Consider the following 18,533-nt stretch of genomic DNA (forward strand, 5'->3'; position numbering starts at 1 on the left):
GGGATAAATGGAGTAGTTTTTAATATATTATATAAATCTGCATTGCACCACGTATTCAAATGGGTGGATAAAAATATCCTTGTGATTAACAAAGTCATGGTGGGTGGAAAAGATAGTGAGAGACTAAATACAGTGTCATAATTGCTTTAAAAAGATTATATGTAAAGTACGAATAAAAGGGCCTTGAAAGTGAGTTGGTGACATTTCTTCAGGAGACAAAAGCACTTTATGGATATAAAAATATATTCATAACTGGAGAAAATATGAAATTGAAATATTTAAAGCTAATGTAGAGTGGCCAAAAGCAAGCAGAAATTAGAGAAGAGTTGTACCTTGAAAGAATGGAACAGTACTACTAAAATTCATGTTTATATGTTTTTTGCCTGACGCCATCCCCCATATTGTATGGAGTAGGGCAGGTAAAACCAAAGCACAAACCTGTCATATTATTTTTCTGAAGAATCAGGACAAAATTCAAGATTGTCAGAACACCTCGAAGTTAGAGGAAATGTCATAGAATGCAGAGAACAACAAAAAAAGGCTACAAATTCTGCACTTGACTCTACCAAATTTTTGGCTGATCCTTGAACTATGTATGCTTGAGGATATTTCAACAGCTGAGTTAAAAGCAACATTTGGAAGGATAAAAGAACTGAAAAGAAATTTAATTTCCTTCTCACCTGAGAGGAATGTTTTATAGTTTCAGTCTAACTTAAGTTAATTGCCCACAAGAACAAAAAACGCTCCTCAATGGAAAAAAAGAGAATCCAGAATCTGTGCAACATATTATCCCCAAGATCTAGTATGCAACAAAAATTGTTAAACATGTAAAAAACAGGGACATAGCTCATAAAAAGGTTATCAAAAGAAACCAATCCTAATATGACCCAGATGTGGTGTGTAGTAGATACGAATATTGTAGGTATGTTCAAGGACTTAAGGAAGAGAATGCTGGTAATGAATGAAGATATGGGAAGTCTCAGGAGAATTAAAGAAAAATTCTAGAAGTGGAAAGTAAAATATTAAGAATAAAATATTTACTGCATTGTCTTAACAACAAATTGGAGATGACAGAAAAAAGGTTTGGTGATTTTGGGTATAAATAGAAATTATCTAACTTGAAGAAAAGAGAGAAAAATATTTTTTTAAAAAATAGAAACTTGATGACCTATGAAAGATATCTAATGGCCTAATATATATGTAATTAGAGTTCCAAAATGGGAAGCTAGAGGAAATGTAGCAGCAAAAATATTTGAAGAAATAATGGCCAAATGTGGTGAATTAAGAAACTCAATGAACACCCAAACATAATAAATACAAACACAACACACATGGGCATATCTTATGATCAAATGGCTCAAAATTAAATATAAAGAAAAATCTTAAGTGTAGCCTGAGAATAATGAATGAAACATTACTTAGTAGGAAACAACAAAATGAATAATGATGACTTCTCATTAGAAACAATGGAGTCAAGAAGACAATGGAATGACATCTTTAAAGTTCTGAAACAAAGCTGACACCTTATAATTCTGCATTTGGGAAATTGAATTTTAGAAATTAAGACAAAATAAACACACATTAGAGATCATCAGAGACAAAGAATGTGTTCCTGGTGGACCTACACTGTAAGAAATGATAGCTCAAGCTGAAGGATATTAACACCAGATGTAACTCTGAGAAGAAATAAAGATTATTGGAAACAGTAAATAAATCTTTAATTTTTAAAATTGTCTTTTTTATCTTATTTACTTTAAAAGACACGTATATTTAAAACAGCAAATATATTATTGTTTTCTAGGTTTTATAACATATGTAGATGTAATACATATAACAACTACAGCATAAAAGATGGAGTAAATCAAAGTATAATAATCATATATTTTATGGTAAGTGGTATAACATTAACTCTTAGTAGAGTATAACAACTGAAAGGCACATATTTTAATTCATAAAATGATCACCAAAAAATAGGAAAGAAATATAGTGTATCGAGACACAGTCAGTCTGAATATGATTTGATGGAAAACTCAGGTATTGGAATCAAATAAACCTAGTTTAAAAATTCCCTACTCTACCACTTATTAGTTATGTGATATTTTAAGGAACTTATCCTCTTTGAGGAATAATTTTATCTGGTATAAAAAAATCTTATGGTTGTTGTTTAAAGGGCTATAAGATAACATAAAAGTGCCAGATATAGTCTCTACGGTTCAATAAATAGATTATAGTCATCTCCAACTTCTCCATCCAAAAAATAATTAGGAGGTCACTTTAATACAAATAGCAGCAATTCCTACAAGTTTTCTTTAAAGTATCTGAATATATTGGAAAAATAATAGCAATACTGAAAGAGGTATATGAAATTATGCCTAAGCTAATCATTGATTTGTCAAAAGAAAGCACACTTAAAATTGTATGAACATGTAATTTAAGTATGCTGAAAAAAATATAAAGCTAATCCAAATGGGTAAGAAGAGTGAGAAATTTATCTGAGAATAAACATCACATAGGGAGGAAATGATAAAAGAGAGAAACCAGAAACAGCAGGGAGGTGCAAAAGCTGTTAATAGCCTAGAAGACAGAGAGTGACATTAAGTCATCTCCACTTAGAAACAGGTGCAAATAGGTGAACTGAAAAATCATTTTATCCTTCAGTCCTTATAACTAAATCACTGACTCCTTGAAGAATCAGCCATAAAGTTGAAATTGTATGCTTATTGCCTACTTATATGCTTTATTAAATATTAAATTCTACTTCATAGCGACAAAATCAAATTGTGTAGATACATAAAAACAAAGCAAGCTGTTTTGTAAAATGTAGCTGAACTCCAATTGTCATTTTATCTACAAATTTATGGTTAAAATTATGGGATAAAGAAATAGCATTCAGATTCTAAGCCCTAAGAAAAATTCTAAGATTTGAGAGAAAAACTGTGAGCAGTTTACGTAATCAACTGAATTTTGGTAATTAGATTATCTAATGATTTTTTTTCTTAGTGCACCATCATTTATCAGTTTTAGAATACGATGAAGACCAAAATATTCTTTAAAAGTTTTATTTTAGTTTATCACAAAATTTTCAACTTATGATTATCAAAAGAAGGAAATACAGTGCACATCCAAGGAAAAAAGGAAAGAAGGAAGGAAGGAAGGAAGGAAGGAAAGATAGAAGGAAGGAGGGAAGGAGGGAAGGAGGGAAAGGAAGGAGGGAAGAAAGGAGGGAGGGAAATAAAGAGTCTGACTCCACTTCTTGATGTTGGCTCTTTCTCTTCTGCCCCACATATGAGCAAATTGATAAGAAAATCTGGGTGCTCCCTCCTTGATGCCAACAGGAGTCTCAAACTGTGTAAGCCATTTCCCGCCCCTGAGAGCCTTTACCCCTGGTTTACCCCCTAACTATCAGAAAAAGCCAGAGCCAGTCACCTTTCTTTGATATTTCAAGCTGTTTTCTGGATCAGCTTGGGAAGCCCACCCTGCTCTCCAATTAAAGCCTCATTATGTGAGTAAAAATATTTTCATACTCTCTTGGTGTAATTGAAGTCATCAATCTAGACATCGAAACCAACTTTAGGTGAAAGTCCACCTTGGATCTGTGGCTACAACAGAAAGGAACAAAAGAAGATAATGGAAACAAAGGAAAAGAGAAATCATGAGACATACAGGGAAGAAAGTCACAACTGAATGTTTTCTAAATGAACTTTTTCCTTCCAAGCAATAGAATAATGGTCTCAACCATTTTCCTTCCACAAATATGGGAATTGGTCTCAGCCCTACCCATGAGAAATATTAACAACAATACAGAAAGAGAAATTTAGGTGATAACATTATGGGCTGCATCGGAGTCAGAGAAACCAAGCCAGATCAAAAGGTAGAAAAATTTTCCTTATAATTAATTTGTTGCTAAGTGCCTAAGTGAAGTGAGCTTCGTAGCTTAAAGGAAACTCAATTTGCAACCTCATAAAATTATCACAGATGTTAGAATTAATTGGATTACTATAACTACCCAAAAATAGTTGTTGCTATCTTATCCATCCCGTGTTTTGGATTGTGTTCAGGTTGGCCTTTTCATAAAGAAATTTTGCATTTAAGAATCCCATGACTGTGTTGGATGTATCTAGCATTACAGACATTTGCCTTACACAGAATGGAAACTGAAATGGGGATATGAAAAGTTGCTCACAATACTACCTCAATGTTTGCAACTGTACAAATAAATCAACCTCCACAGTACCTAGGATAGTGCTTCGCCCCTTTGGTATTAAGTCCATTTGTTCAAATAACCACTCATTGCTCTCTGCCATCTAAGTCCTACCTGTCTAGTTGGATTACAGAAAGGCTGCATACCTTGACTTCATTGACCTTGGCAGCCCTGCGAGCTCATGAAACAAATCGCTTGTTCAATTTCATTTTGACCTTAGCATGTTTTCAGTTTTCGTCATATTTTGTGTGAATCATAGTCTTAAGAAAAACTGATACCACTTCATTATGCAGCCAATATGTAAAACAGTATGGAAGTTTCTCAAAAAATCAAAAATAGAAATACCATATGATCCAACAATTCCACTTCTCGATATTTATCTGAAGAAAATGAAAACACTAATTTGAAAAGATACAAGCACCCCTATTTTCTTTGCAATATTAATTAAAATAGACAATATATGAAAACAACCTAAGTGTTTATGAATAGATGAATGGAAAAACAAGATGTGGTACACATATACGATGGAATATTACTCAGCCACAAAAAAATGAAATCTTTCTATTTGCGACAACATAGATGGACCTAGAGGGTATTAGCCTAACAGAAATAACTCACACAGGCAACAAACTGTTGCATGTTTTTTCTTTTCCAGTAATCTTCTCTCCTCCAACCACTTTCCACTACAAGTGTTCATTAGGACATCCGGCTTCATTGAGAGGTACTGGTGCCCTCTTAGAAATATTAAACCTTCTTCCTATTAGCTTATTACACTTGACGTTCCTTGATGTAATAATTGTCTTTGGTTACTTAGATTTCCTTTTTTTTTTTTGAGGAAGATTAGCCTTGAGCTAACTACTGCCAATCCCCCTCTTTTTTACTGAGGAAGACTGGCCCTGAGCTAACATCCATGCCCATCTTCCTATACTTTATAGAGTATAGGTGTGGGATGCCTATCACAGCATGGTGTGCCAAGCGGTGCCATGTCTGCATCCAGGTTCCGAATCAGCAAACCCCGGGCCACCGAGAAGCGGAACGTTCAAACTTAACCGCTGAGCCACCAGGCCGGCCCCGACAAGAGTATTTTTTTACAAACTGTGAAAAGTGCTATAAGAGATGTAAGAAAGAATGTATAACAAAGAAACATGACTGACATTTGACCTGAGCTCTGAAGGCTGTGGGTGTCATCAGATAAACAGGGATGATGCACAGACAGGCGAAGATCATTCCAGATAGGAGCGTCAGGCTCTGTGGCAGGCAGAGCATGGTTTATTGGGAGAACTGAAAGGGAGTGATGAAACAGTGAGAATTCTGTTAAGTTCTTATGTTTTCCTCTTGATGTGTGTGTATATGTGTGAATGTGTGTCTTTTAGGAAACTCAGATTTAAATTTAATACTAGATCATAATAATTATGCGATCTTAGGTTTTTGGTATATTTACGGTTCCCTTCCTCCTTGTAAATTTTTAGGCTAAAATTTTCAATATCAGTTATTGGGTTTTACAATCAATCACCTCTATCCCCCTTTGGAATTGGTAGGGAGGGAAGAGAAGGAAGGTGGACGTGAGGGAAAGGGAAAGTAAGAAATGAAAGAAAAATTGTGAGCCTGACATCATTCTCATTGGAAAGAGGAACAGAGAGGTAGTTATAATATATGACCCTAGCACATGGATAATATACATCCTATAGCTAAATTTGTCTTCTATCATTTATACTGTAAGGTAAAATAAAACTAATCATACTGAACCATACTTTTTAAATAAAAGGAATAAATTTCATGGACTGAACGATTTAGTAAAAGGCCACAGATTTTTCTAATATGCTACATCTACTCCAAGCTCTGGCTTAAACTTTGGGAGATTAATTTCAGGGTAAAAATATGTTGTATCATTGACTTGAAACTCTAAAGGGTGCCTCAAAAGACCAAACTTGGATCACTAGATTCCTTCCAAGTTAAAAGATCAAAAACACTTAGAAACTTAAAATTTCTTATAATTGAGTAACCTTCAGTCTGATTGGCAATTTAACATTGCAAATGAAAGGTAAGCTTTAATTTACTGGCTCAATATGAGTTGTTGGAAAATTAAATCATTTCCATATTTGCATAACAAAATTTATTATCCCTAATTAACTAACCTTTAGAAAATTCATTTTTAATTTCCTCCTTTCAACATATCTGCAAAATGCCAAGTTAACAAGCATTAGTATATAAGCAAATACATTAGTGTAGAAGCTACAGCAAGCATTGGATGGATGAAGCAGTCAAGTGCTAAGTTAATTAAAGTGTTGTCAACCTATCACATTGTTCACTTGAAAACATATGGAGAAACATTTTATATCATTGCTAAGTGACAGCAAAATCATATGACACGATTTTGTGTACACTAATCAGCTAAAGTAAACTGTTTAATCACCACTGTTTACCTTGAATTTCTATATACTTATAGCACTGTTTCTTACCAGAACAAAACCTAAATATGAAAATCCAATTGTCCTAATTCTAATTGTTCTAATTCAATTGTAATGCATATATTGTGTTATTCAATTTCAGAAGTAACAGTTTTACAGTGGTACTTTAAAAATCTGCAACGATATTTTAGAAATTTATTGTCTCTCTCTACTTTTGATGTAAGGAGTGGTAACGGAAAATGAAAATCTATTTTCCCCCATCATAAAAACATAATGCTCTGTTTTTCCCTAGAGTTTATCAAGCCCTGCTAAATGCTCTATCTAGTCATTACAATTCGTAAAATGAAAAGCAGTGGTAGCAGGTGGCACTGTGAGCTTAAAGGAGATCCAGTGTGCAGAAGGACAATGGGAGGTCCTCTACGTCAGTCTCCCGAATGCATGACACCAATAACGCTGTATGTTTTCCAGACTAGTCAAGCCATTACTGCTCTACAATTTTCTTCTATCTCACTAGAATGCTATATTTCTCTCAAAATACTAGTTTGTTCACTCATCAGACTTTTACCCTGACACAAGAAATCTAGGCATTGATGATGAAAAATGTAAAATGAAGCAAACAAAAAAAACAGATGCCTTGTAAGATAGCTTTAGAGAGCGAGCCATCTTGGTATCTCTTTTTTTATATATACAGACGCACACGTATACACACACAAAGTCAATATCTAAACAACTACACATACTACTTTTGTTAAAATTAAGCTAAATATGAAATTCACTTAAAATTACATGAAGTAGAAATGTTATATTCCTTTTTCAAATAGGACTTTTGATAGATTAGAGCTTAGCTTTTTTTTTTTAAAGATTGGCATCTGAGCTGACATCTTTTGCCAATCTTCTTTTTTTTTTCTTCTTCTTCTCCCCAAAAGCCCCCCAGTACATAGTTGTATATTCTAGTTGTAGGTCCTTCTGGTTGTGCTATGTGGGATGCAGCCTCAGCATGGCTTGATGAGCCATGGACGTGCCCAGAATCCAAACCAGCAAAACCCTGGGCCCTGAAGTGGAGCACACGAACTTAACCACTTGGCCACAGGGCCAGCCCCAGAGCTTAGCTTTTTTTAAATCATGCTTTAGAAAATACAAAAAGACTATAAGCTTTTAAAGGGAATGAATATCTTCTCATCCCTTATTTCCTGTGCCAAGAATTGGCTCACCATCTACTTAGATATCAAAGCAAGAAACTTGGGATTTATCCATCAACATTCATAGGCATGTCCTTCAGATTTTACCTCCTAAATTTCTCTCAAATCCTCTCACTTATCTCCATCTCCACCAAGTCCACTTTGGACCAAGTTAACATGCCCTGTATTATTATAATACAATTCACAGCTCTTGTAGAGAATTTTTTTTGAGGAAGATCAGGCCTGAGCTAACATCTGTTGTCAATTTTCCTCTTTTTTTATTCCCCTCCCTAAAGCCCCAGTACATACTTGAATATCCTAGTTGTGAGTCATTCTGGTTCTTCTATGTGGGATGCCGCCACATCATGGCTTGATGAGCAGTGCATAAGTCTGCACCCAGGATCCAAATCGGTGAACCCCAGGCAGCCAAAGCAGAGTGTGCAAACTTAACCACTTGGCCATGGGCCTGGCCCCTCTTGTAGGGAGTTTAAATTTATCAAGTGTTAAATTGTTTCTTACTTTTACAGAAATATCACTAAAATGATATTCTTGTTCTAATCTTATAGATAATGAGTGAGAGAAATAATTAAATCACATGTTATCTACATCAGAAAACAATTTAACAGATTATTATTCAAATATACCAAAGCAGGCCCTTCTCAAGTCAACATTATAGGCTACCGTTTCACAAAATATATATTGCAGAAGAAAAAAAGAATAATTATATCATATAATTTTCACTCTTTCATTAGCAAGACTGTTATCAGGCAACTTTCATTCATACAAGCTTATAGCAAGAACTATAGGAAAATGATAGATATTAATAAACTACATTTTCTAACACAAATAAACAGGATTCATCTCTGCTTTTCTTACTGGTTCTTTTCCCCAATGCCTCATTCATTTGACAAAGTAGGACTAATAAAAGGACTTTGTGGCTAACTTATGTCTTTAAAGACCTAATAAAAAATAGCACAGAAAGTAAAACTTCATCACCGGATATTACATATCACTGAATTCCTATCTCTCACAGAAAGTTCTGGACTCAGCCTCTCTTCCCTCAGGCACCCACTCCCCACCTTGCATGGCAGCAAGTCTCTATCCCTTTCTAATCTCGTATCTTCTCAAGGCCCAGGGACTCCCCCAACTCCTATCTTGGTGGCAGCAGATGGAAATTGAATATTTCTTCATATGAAACAGTCTCCATCCAAGGACAATCCATTTAAATTTGTCATGCAGAAATGATTTACCATTCCATTGCCTTAACCATATCATTTTCTTTGAACATGGTCCAAAAGTTTTACCACCACATACTGAAAGGGTCCATTAAAGTGCTTTTCTACATAAGATTCTTGCGATCTTTCAACCACACTCTTTGAAGGCAGAAAAAATTGCAGTTATTTTTAAATATTTCATTTTTTGTTTTTCCAAGTTTCACTATTAAAAAAATTTAAAGCCTCTGATATTATTTTTCTCTTTATTCTAGAATTTCTGCAAAGTAATATGGAAAGAGAATGAAATAAGCAGAAAGAAAAGAAAAATTATTATACAGTGTTTGATTTTCTACCTAAAAACCAAGAGAATCATCTAAACAATGTAAGAAACTAGGAAGGTTTATCCCAGCAATAGTCAAGGAATTATATATTTGTGAAAAAGAACTATAAAATTTTGTAGATATATGTAAACAAAAAACAGACATACAAATCATGTTTTTGGATTAAACTGTGAAAAAATCAGTTCTTTTCAAGTTAAAAGGTGGTTTTAATGTAAGTCCAATCAAAATCTGACATTATGAAATTCCTTTCTTCCTTCCTCCCTCCTTTATTTGTTACGTAAAATAAATATTTCATATAGAAGACTATGTCACTTACTACAGTGGATGGTAAGAATATGAGAGGCAATAACATACCTTGTCCTACCTAGAAGAGACAAATACATACAATTAAACAATAATTAGAGTAAACTATGTGTATATATTTTATTTGTATAAAAATTAGAGTAATTACAATAAACTCATATATATGCATACATATGTGTGCATGTTCAGTTAGGTATAAATTCCTTCCCTTTCTTTAAAATAGTCAGAAAATGACTAAAATAATGCAAAGAAAGATTGAAAAGACCAAATATTTGTTTTGAAAGAGATGTGAAAGAGGAAAACTATAAAATTTTAGAGACTTCTGAAAGAAGACGTGATTAAATGGAGTGATAAGCTATTTTACTGAGTAAGTCGAAGAGATATTTCTCAGATGCTAATTCTACCCAAATTTTTGTATACTTTTAGCACCATTGCAATCAAATTTTCACTAGGAATCTTCTTTGAATTTGACAAAATGATTATAAAAATCTATCTAGTCCTTTTTCACAGAAATAGAAAAAAACAGTCCTGAAATTCGTGTGGAACCACAAAAGATGCCCAAATAGCCAAAGCCATCTGAAGAAAGAAGAGCAAAGCTGGAGGTATCATGCTCCCTGATTTTCAAACAAAGCTATAACAGTCAAAACAAGATTATATTGGCATAAAAACAGACACATGGACCAATGAAATGAATCAAGAGCCCAGAAATAAGCCCATGCATATACAATCAACTAATATTTGACAAGGGAGTCAAGAAAACTCGATGGCATGGAAAACTGGCCATTCACAAGCAAAAGAATGATAAGATTTACATCTTCAAGGGACAGCAAAAGAATGCAATTTTTCTCCTACGACTTTTGGGGTATATTTCTCTATTCTCAGAAGTCTAGGATAATTACTATCGAAAAATTTTCTTTGTTTTAGGGATCGGATGGCATGGGGTGCTTTGTTCGATTCACTGTCAGTTGCCACAACGTCCTCCTCTTCATTCTCCTCACTTTCTCAGGAATTCTTACCATCTCAGTCAGGCTTTGCCACAAGTGCTGGACCTTAATCCGGGTCAGCCTGTGCCCACTTAGCTTTGTAAAATGACAAATTCAGGTCTCCAAGTTATTAGCCTACTCTCCCACCTTATCTGCTAGCCCCAAAGTTAGCAGAGTAGTGGACAATCACATTTCATTCTCTAACCTCAGCTCATCTTCCAAGTTTCAGACTCTAATTGGGCCTCAGTTGCAGCAGCCACTCATTTCTTTTCTTAGCTGCAGTGCACTAAGCACAGTTCCTCAAACAAGCACATTAAACCAGCTGGCATTTTCAGAGTGTCTCCATACTCATGCAGTGGCCCACAAGCATTTAACATATGGGCCACCCCCTGCCAGTAGAAGTGGATGGCCAGCTCAGGATGTCCCCCACGGATGCCTCTTTTCCAAGGTCCACTTCTTTGGTCTTCTGGCCGGCTGGCCAACTGTTGGTCCACAAACTCAGGAATTCCCTGGGTGAAATTCCAAACTGGCCTCCATATACAAAGGGCAAGGATACACGAAGAAAGAGGCAGACCACCCCAGTTTAGTAGATGGCAGTTTTAACAAGCAAGAGAATTTACACATGAAGCTTGTCTTTATTGTCCTCAAGATGAGTAGATCTCTGCACCTGCCTGCCAGAATCTTAAAAGTGTATCTAGAGACATTAACCATGTTCAGTCACTTATACAATCCAGGTGGTCTCACTAACACCTTACTCTTTCAAGTTCACATACTTGAAATGGCTGGTAGTATGGGAATAGTAGGCAGAAAGTACATTCCAAGGATAGGGGAGGGAGTGAGGAACCTTTGATCACCCAGGTCCAGCTCACAGGTCAACCAGAGGTCACGTCCTGTCAGTGACCTTCTCCAACAGCTCCCTGTTTCACATCTCCACTCCACCCCTCATGACTTTCTTCTGCCCTTGAGACTCTTTTGTTTTCTCTGGGCTCTTTAAATCCTTGCACCTCTCTCTATCTTTGCATTTAACTCATTACATTGTCAGTGTCCATTTAGATGTTCATTTCACACAGTACACTGCAAATTCTAAATGTTAGGGACTATGTCATATTTTTTTCAATTCTAGGGCTTTGTGGTGTTCTCAGCATATATAAGGGGCTTAGTTAAATGAAGAGTAAATCCATCAAGTAGCTCTATCATTTCACTTTATGGCATGTTTGGTGCAAAAGGACTTATATTAAAGTAACTTACAATTGCTTTTCTTAGAGAAAAGTCAATGGAATTATCAGGCAAACTAATTTATAATCTTTTATTTTTTAGGAGTATAAGAGGGTTTTTCCCACACCAACCAAATACCAAATAGATGTCCTTCTCAACACCAATTCTCCAACACCAACTGGGTGCTCAACAATTCAATCCAATTCTGACACTAACTCCTGAAGTTAGCATTAGACGCTGCAGGTTAATGGCTCAGTCCCACAAGTTGCCCCCACTTCAGATGCTAGGTGCAAATAGGGTGCCTAGATCATCCACATTTCTGCCTGGCCAGCTACAAATTTCAGGGTTCACATGACACCGCCTCAGGTTCAATAATTTACTAGAATGACTCCCAGAACTCAGGAAAGCACTTTACTTACTATTATTGGTTTGTTATAAAGGATACAACTTAATGACAGCCATATGGAAGAAACACATAGGATAAGGTTTGGGGAAACAGCACAGAGCTTTCACGCTGTCTCCAGGCACACCACCCTCCCAACTATTTAATGTGTTCACCAACTGGGAAGTTCTTTGAAGCCTGTTTAGGGGTTTTTATGGAAATTTCATTACACAAGCATGACTGAGTAAATCGTTGGCCATTGGTGAAGTCCATCGTCAAACTCTTTACCCTCCTCAGATGTTGGAGGATGGGGATTGAAAGTTCCAACTCCCTAATCACATGCTTGGTCTTTCTGGTGAACAATCCCCAACCTTAAGCTATCTAGGGCCCCCCTCTGTCACCCTATCCACACCCATAGTCCCTCATTAGCATAAATTCAAGCATGACTGAAGGGGGCTCATTTTAAATAACAAAAAACACTCCCACTGCTTAGGAAATTCCAGTGGTTTTAGGAGTTCAGTGCCAGGAACTGGGGACAAAAACCAAATGTATCTTTTTTATTACTGCAGATATAAAAATATCTTTCACACATATAATTCGCTTCATTCAAGTTCTTTTATTGTTATGAGTATCTACTTTTATTTTCTGTTTCCTCTTCCTTTTTCTGTATTTATCTCATTTTGTAGTTATAACTCTTTAAGCATAAACAATTACGTCAAAATTAAAATTATGCCTAACAGCTACATGGAAGAAGCAGGTAAAAACCTTTAAAGGAAAAATGAATCTACAAAATGATTATATTAATAGAGTTCAGTTAAATTACCGTCTGTTTAGTGAGTACTTTGAATGATCTTAAGGAATGAAATAACATTCAAAAGACAGTTGAACATACAGCAAAATCAACTTAACATAGATATTATTTAAGTGTGGGGGCTGAGTTTTATCAATATTTTATATGCAGCACATACCATATGTTTTGGCGTAGAATATACTTAATAAATATTAATTAAATGAATGAATATATTTAAACTTTTAAGCATAACTTTGAATACATCTATATAACTTAGATACAGATACTCTCCATTTCCATTTCCTGGGCTCATAGGAAAGTTCTATTTCCCTGCTTTTCTTGGTGTTATCTCGGGGCTTTGGGGAATCAGAATTGGCCACCTCAAAATATGTCTCTTTGGCTTGATTATTTTTAAGAACAAAAGACTCTGAAAGAAAAGCAACTTTGACTTCCCCCCTAACTGCCTGAAAGAATTTAAGATAGAAATCCTGCCCCCAGGACAGACCATCACCATAGATAACTCTGGGTTTCTGTGAGGATCCTTACTATGTCCATTCTTATCTACCAAACATTTGTTTTTACATTTCCGTGTGAATTGCTTTCCTCCCCGTTGAAGTCCCAAACTGGTACCCCCAAGATCCTCCTTTGTCTTTAGCTGAAGATGGTATTTAAGATGAGAGCCTCCACCGTTTTGGTGAGTTGCTCATTTTTCCTGAGTGTCTCCCACGTGTACATTTTATAAAGCTTTGTTTGATTTTCTTCTGTTATTCTGTCTCATTTCAATTAAATTCAGGCCCAGTCAGAAAGACCCAGAGGGTCCTTCCAATGCTCTTCCTCCTCTTCAGGGCCATGTGATTAAGAAGGTTATCTATAGAATATGGAAAAAAAATATGAACAACATTTCCAGCCCTAAACTCTGAAAGGTGTCTCAAGATCTCCCACTATCTCATTTTTCCCTATCTCTGCAGTGCTGAGGACATAAAGGTAGTAGAACCATATGATGGAAAAGTACTGGATCCTTGAGCCACTTCTTAGAGGAAGGAAACCTAAGAGAGTTGCATGACATCCATCAGATTGTGAGAGAAGCAAGAAATACTTTTGTTGCATTAATTGTGGTGTTATATCCTGTATTCATATCATTGGAGTAGAAGGATAGGAGATGACATCTGCTTTGACTTTCAAGCTGAGAACCAAGCAACATGATCAAGCGCAATAAACAAAGAAAAGTATAGCCAATACTATCCAGGACAAATTTAGCTCAAAATTTACTTATATATTCATTTTTCTCCATTCTAGGAGGCTTTATTGTGTTTCCACTATAATCCTTAGTACATAGAATCTTAGCATTTAAAAGGATCATAGAAGTTATTTTGTTCAACCACTATCTCTACAGGAACCATGTCTGTATCACTGATATGAAACCTCTTAATCTCAGGTCCATGTGCCCAATCAGCAGTAGAAGCCAATCACTGAGATACTGGTGCTTGGAGAAGGACAAAGGTTTATTTGAATTGGCCAAAATAAGAAGGCAGGAGAGCAGGTTTTCTCAGATCCACCTTAACAAAAGAAGGAAGGAGGGGGGTCTTTATAGGGCTAAGGGCTTGGAAGATGGAGTTTCAGGACCACAAAGAGGAAGTCTGTGTTTCTTTCACTCCAGATAAGACCTTGAGCAACCAGACGTCTTGTCATCTGTCTCACCCGGGGTCGGGTCATCCAGTGGTCATAATTTCCTTGAAGGCATTCTTCTTCTTCTGCAAAACAAACTCATAGATCCTTGTGACCATTGAGTCACCCCTGTGGTTAGACAAGAGAACAGCAAATTAACAAGTTACAATTATGTGTGGGCTACAAAGCAAGCATTTGGGCTCAAGTAACAGGAACTGAGGTTATTTATATAGGATTTACGTCAGTACTAACTTCTTTTCATCCATGGCTGTGTTGGAAACAAGATTGAAGGGTAACCATGTTCTTATTGAATATTTACAGTAACCCTTAGGTACCCAGGTTCATCACCATGACACATGGTCCTCCAAATGCAGTTATGCAGCCTAAAATTCATTGTGAAGGGCAATTTTATATCTCTAGCTCCACTTTTTTGTATTGATAGTTATTAAAGAATAGGGACAGATGATTAAGTAGATAGATAGATAGATAGATAGATAGACAGATGTCTATCTTAGAAAAACACTGGTAAAAAATAGAAAACTCACAATCATTAACTGTTTTTTTAGTATCTGGGAGTTAAGATTATGTAAGAAATGAATCAAAACTGTTCTCTTTTAAATTAGGTACATTGTTCCTTTGAACAAAACAGAGAATTTAAGTCTATTTTCTATATATAAGGATATTATAAATATTGATCTATAACAATCATTGCATATTCCCTTAGGTTTCTCTTCTCCAGGTTAATCATGACTTTTTTCTTCTCCATCTACCCATGGATTTACCTAAGGAACTTTCCCTGAGGTGATGTTGAAATGGCCAGGATTATTTGATGGGCTGTCCATGTTTAATAGCATCATTCTTTAGAAAATATTTCAGCTTATATGTGCTTTGAAAAGACAGAAGGATTAACGTGAAAAACTTCAAATAAATTGTCCATCTATTAGGTACTTTTCCAATATTAGTGACCTATTTTTTGCTGTAGTATTTAATCTTGTCCATAATTATCAACAGTAAAATATAATATGAAAGAGAAATTTATGGAAATAACTATTGCATAAAATGTGTTCTTTTTTTTAAAAAAAAGATTTTTATTATTTCCTTTTTCTCCCCAAAGCCCCCCGGTACATAGTTGCATACTCTTCGTTGTGGGTTCCTCTAGTTGTGGCATGTGGGACGCTGCCTCAGCGTGGTCTGATGAGCAGTGCCATGTCCGCGCCCAGGATTCGAACCAACGAAACACTGGGCTGCCTGCAGCGGAGCGCGCGAACTTAACCACTCGGCCACGGGGCCAACCCCCATAAAATGTGTTCTTAAAGTAAGATTTCAAAAGCAAAAATAAGGACAAATAACTAACTAAATAACTAAAACAGGTCAAACACTAAATCACTAAAACAGGACAACTTAGGGGGAAAATATTTATTATTTCCGATAAGAATTTATGTTTTGGCTTGAAAATGTTTTGTGAAAATATCAGGTAAATCTTTATCCCTATTAAGAGAGTAAATAATAAAGTTTACAGGTCCATGTAAAACTCAATCACATTTTTTTCCTATAAACAATACACCGAAGGGAGGAATGAGTAAGAAAGCCTGGTTTCAATAAGACACAAAAATACTTTTTTTGACTATAAAGAACAAATGCGATACTATTAAATTAATTTGCTAGTGATTCTTTATAACATCTAACATACTTATATACACTGATAGCACTTACCAAAATACTCTATTGGTTGTTAATGGTATTATTTACAGATATTCGCAACTATCTAATGCACTATCATGACAACCAGATGTGAGAAATTTTATTCTTTGAAGACAGTCTTCATGTGTCTATGGATTATTTCTTACTTATTTATTCTTGTATTTATTTAGCTCGTATGACAGAGTTGATTTGCAGTATTTTTCTTGTCACTAAATTAAATCTGCCCAGCTGAGAAAGAATCAGCTAGAACAGCCACAGCTAATGAATAGCTAATGCTGTTTACCATGCAATTATCTTGCCTGAAATAACAGGATTATGTACAGCAGTTGAAAGGATAATTTATTGGATATTATCCATCTTTTGAAAGGTTTCATCTTAAATCATGCAAAATACATTTTGACAGCATCTTGAAGTTTCTAATGAAGGAAGAACTTTTGAAATATCTTTTCTCACATTTCATTTTTCTATATTTTCTCCCAAATTCTATTAGCTTTTTTTCTAGTAAAAGCACAGTGGAACTACCTTATAATCTTTGTGAAAATTACTTGTGCCAGGAGAGTTTAGTTACATCTGCAAATGAGATATGGTGAAACAGAGCTCACCTGGTTTACTCAACCCTTGGATATTCAGACTTTATATGTAGAAACTTGACTGAGAAGTTAATCATAATAATGAAAATATACTCATTGTTTACCTTTATTGAGTGCTTTCTATAGACCAGGCTCTGTTCTAAGCACTTTGCATTTATTAATTAATTACCAATTAATTATCTGGCAGTGAATAGATTTTGAGAGCAATTGATCAAATCTGGTTAAACACTTTCATTAAGACAACTGCATAAGATTGATAATTTGGCAGTAAGTCTTGACACTTGAAAAAAAATTTTACCACTTTAAAGAAAGACTGAGTAATTGAGCATCAATCCAGGTATTCATTGGACATAAGGGGGCAGCATATGGCTTCCTCCGTTTCCAAGAATTTGTTTTCCACATTAATGTTTCAGTATTATTTAAGACCAGACCCCTAAAATAACATTGTAGGATCCTCAATGATTTTAATTAAATTGTGTAAAATGTGATTTCTCCTTTTTCAGTGGAATTTATTCATTTCCTATGTGTGCAAAATAACACACATTCAAAACATGCTTGGGGCCCAGGGGTTTGTCCGGAATGATACGGTGTAGGTTTGCTCACCCAGCAAACTCTCTGTCATCTCTTTTGCTTCCAGCAGTTAAGATTTTGTTAATGCCTTAAGCCAATTCTTTTTCATCTGTGTTCTTATGCAGGCAGAGGACAGTAGAAGGAGAAGAGAGAGCACATCAGCAAACCATGCATATTCAAAGGAAATATTTGTTTGTATATCTTATACAAATAAGAGTTCACAGTTTCAATGAGAACTATTCAGAGGAAAGCTGAACTCTCCTTGAACCTCCAAGGAAGCAGAATATTTTCATTTATACTTAAAATAAGTAATGACTCACCAAACACAGTTTTTAAAATCCAGCAAAAGCTTTTTGCTATACTTTTTCTAAATTAGAACAATGCTTTCTTCCCGTACTTGAAAAGACATAAAAACGTATCATTGTTAAAACCTAAAGTATTGATCCAAAATATTGAGCCACTACAAATGGCATACATATGTTTAACAAACTTTACAAGATACTTTCATTATTTTAAAACTACTTTGTTCCGTTAATTTCCATAAACTTTCATGGTCATAATGTTCTCCTCTTTTCAAAAGTCTACTATGACTTCAATTTTCCTTCACAGTTGCTAGTTATTCTGCTCAAGAAGAGAAATGATTTGGGAAATGATGTGGAATAGGATCCCCCTGCTGCTTTCAATCCAGAAGATGCTATGGGGTGGAACCCGCCTGGGGGTCCCTGCTGATCCTTAATGTTCCATCAGCATTGCCAAAGAGTCACCCTAACCACCAGTTTTATCTATTTCTTTCCCCATGTTGGAAATATAATTATTGTCTCTAAGTGAAAGATTCATAGAGTAATAAGGCTGTACCCTAAGACCTTCTGAATATCATGGTTAAGGAATTCATTCACTCAGTCATTTATTAATTCTTATATTCACACATATGTACAAGTATAAATACATTTATCATGCACTCTCTCTAATAGGACTTATGTTAAAATAGTGAC

The sequence above is a fragment of the Equus quagga genome, chromosome 21 (assembly GCF_021613505.1).
Source record: "Equus quagga isolate Etosha38 chromosome 21, UCLA_HA_Equagga_1.0, whole genome shotgun sequence".
NCBI classification, from domain to species: domain Eukaryota; kingdom Metazoa; phylum Chordata; class Mammalia; order Perissodactyla; family Equidae; genus Equus; species Equus quagga.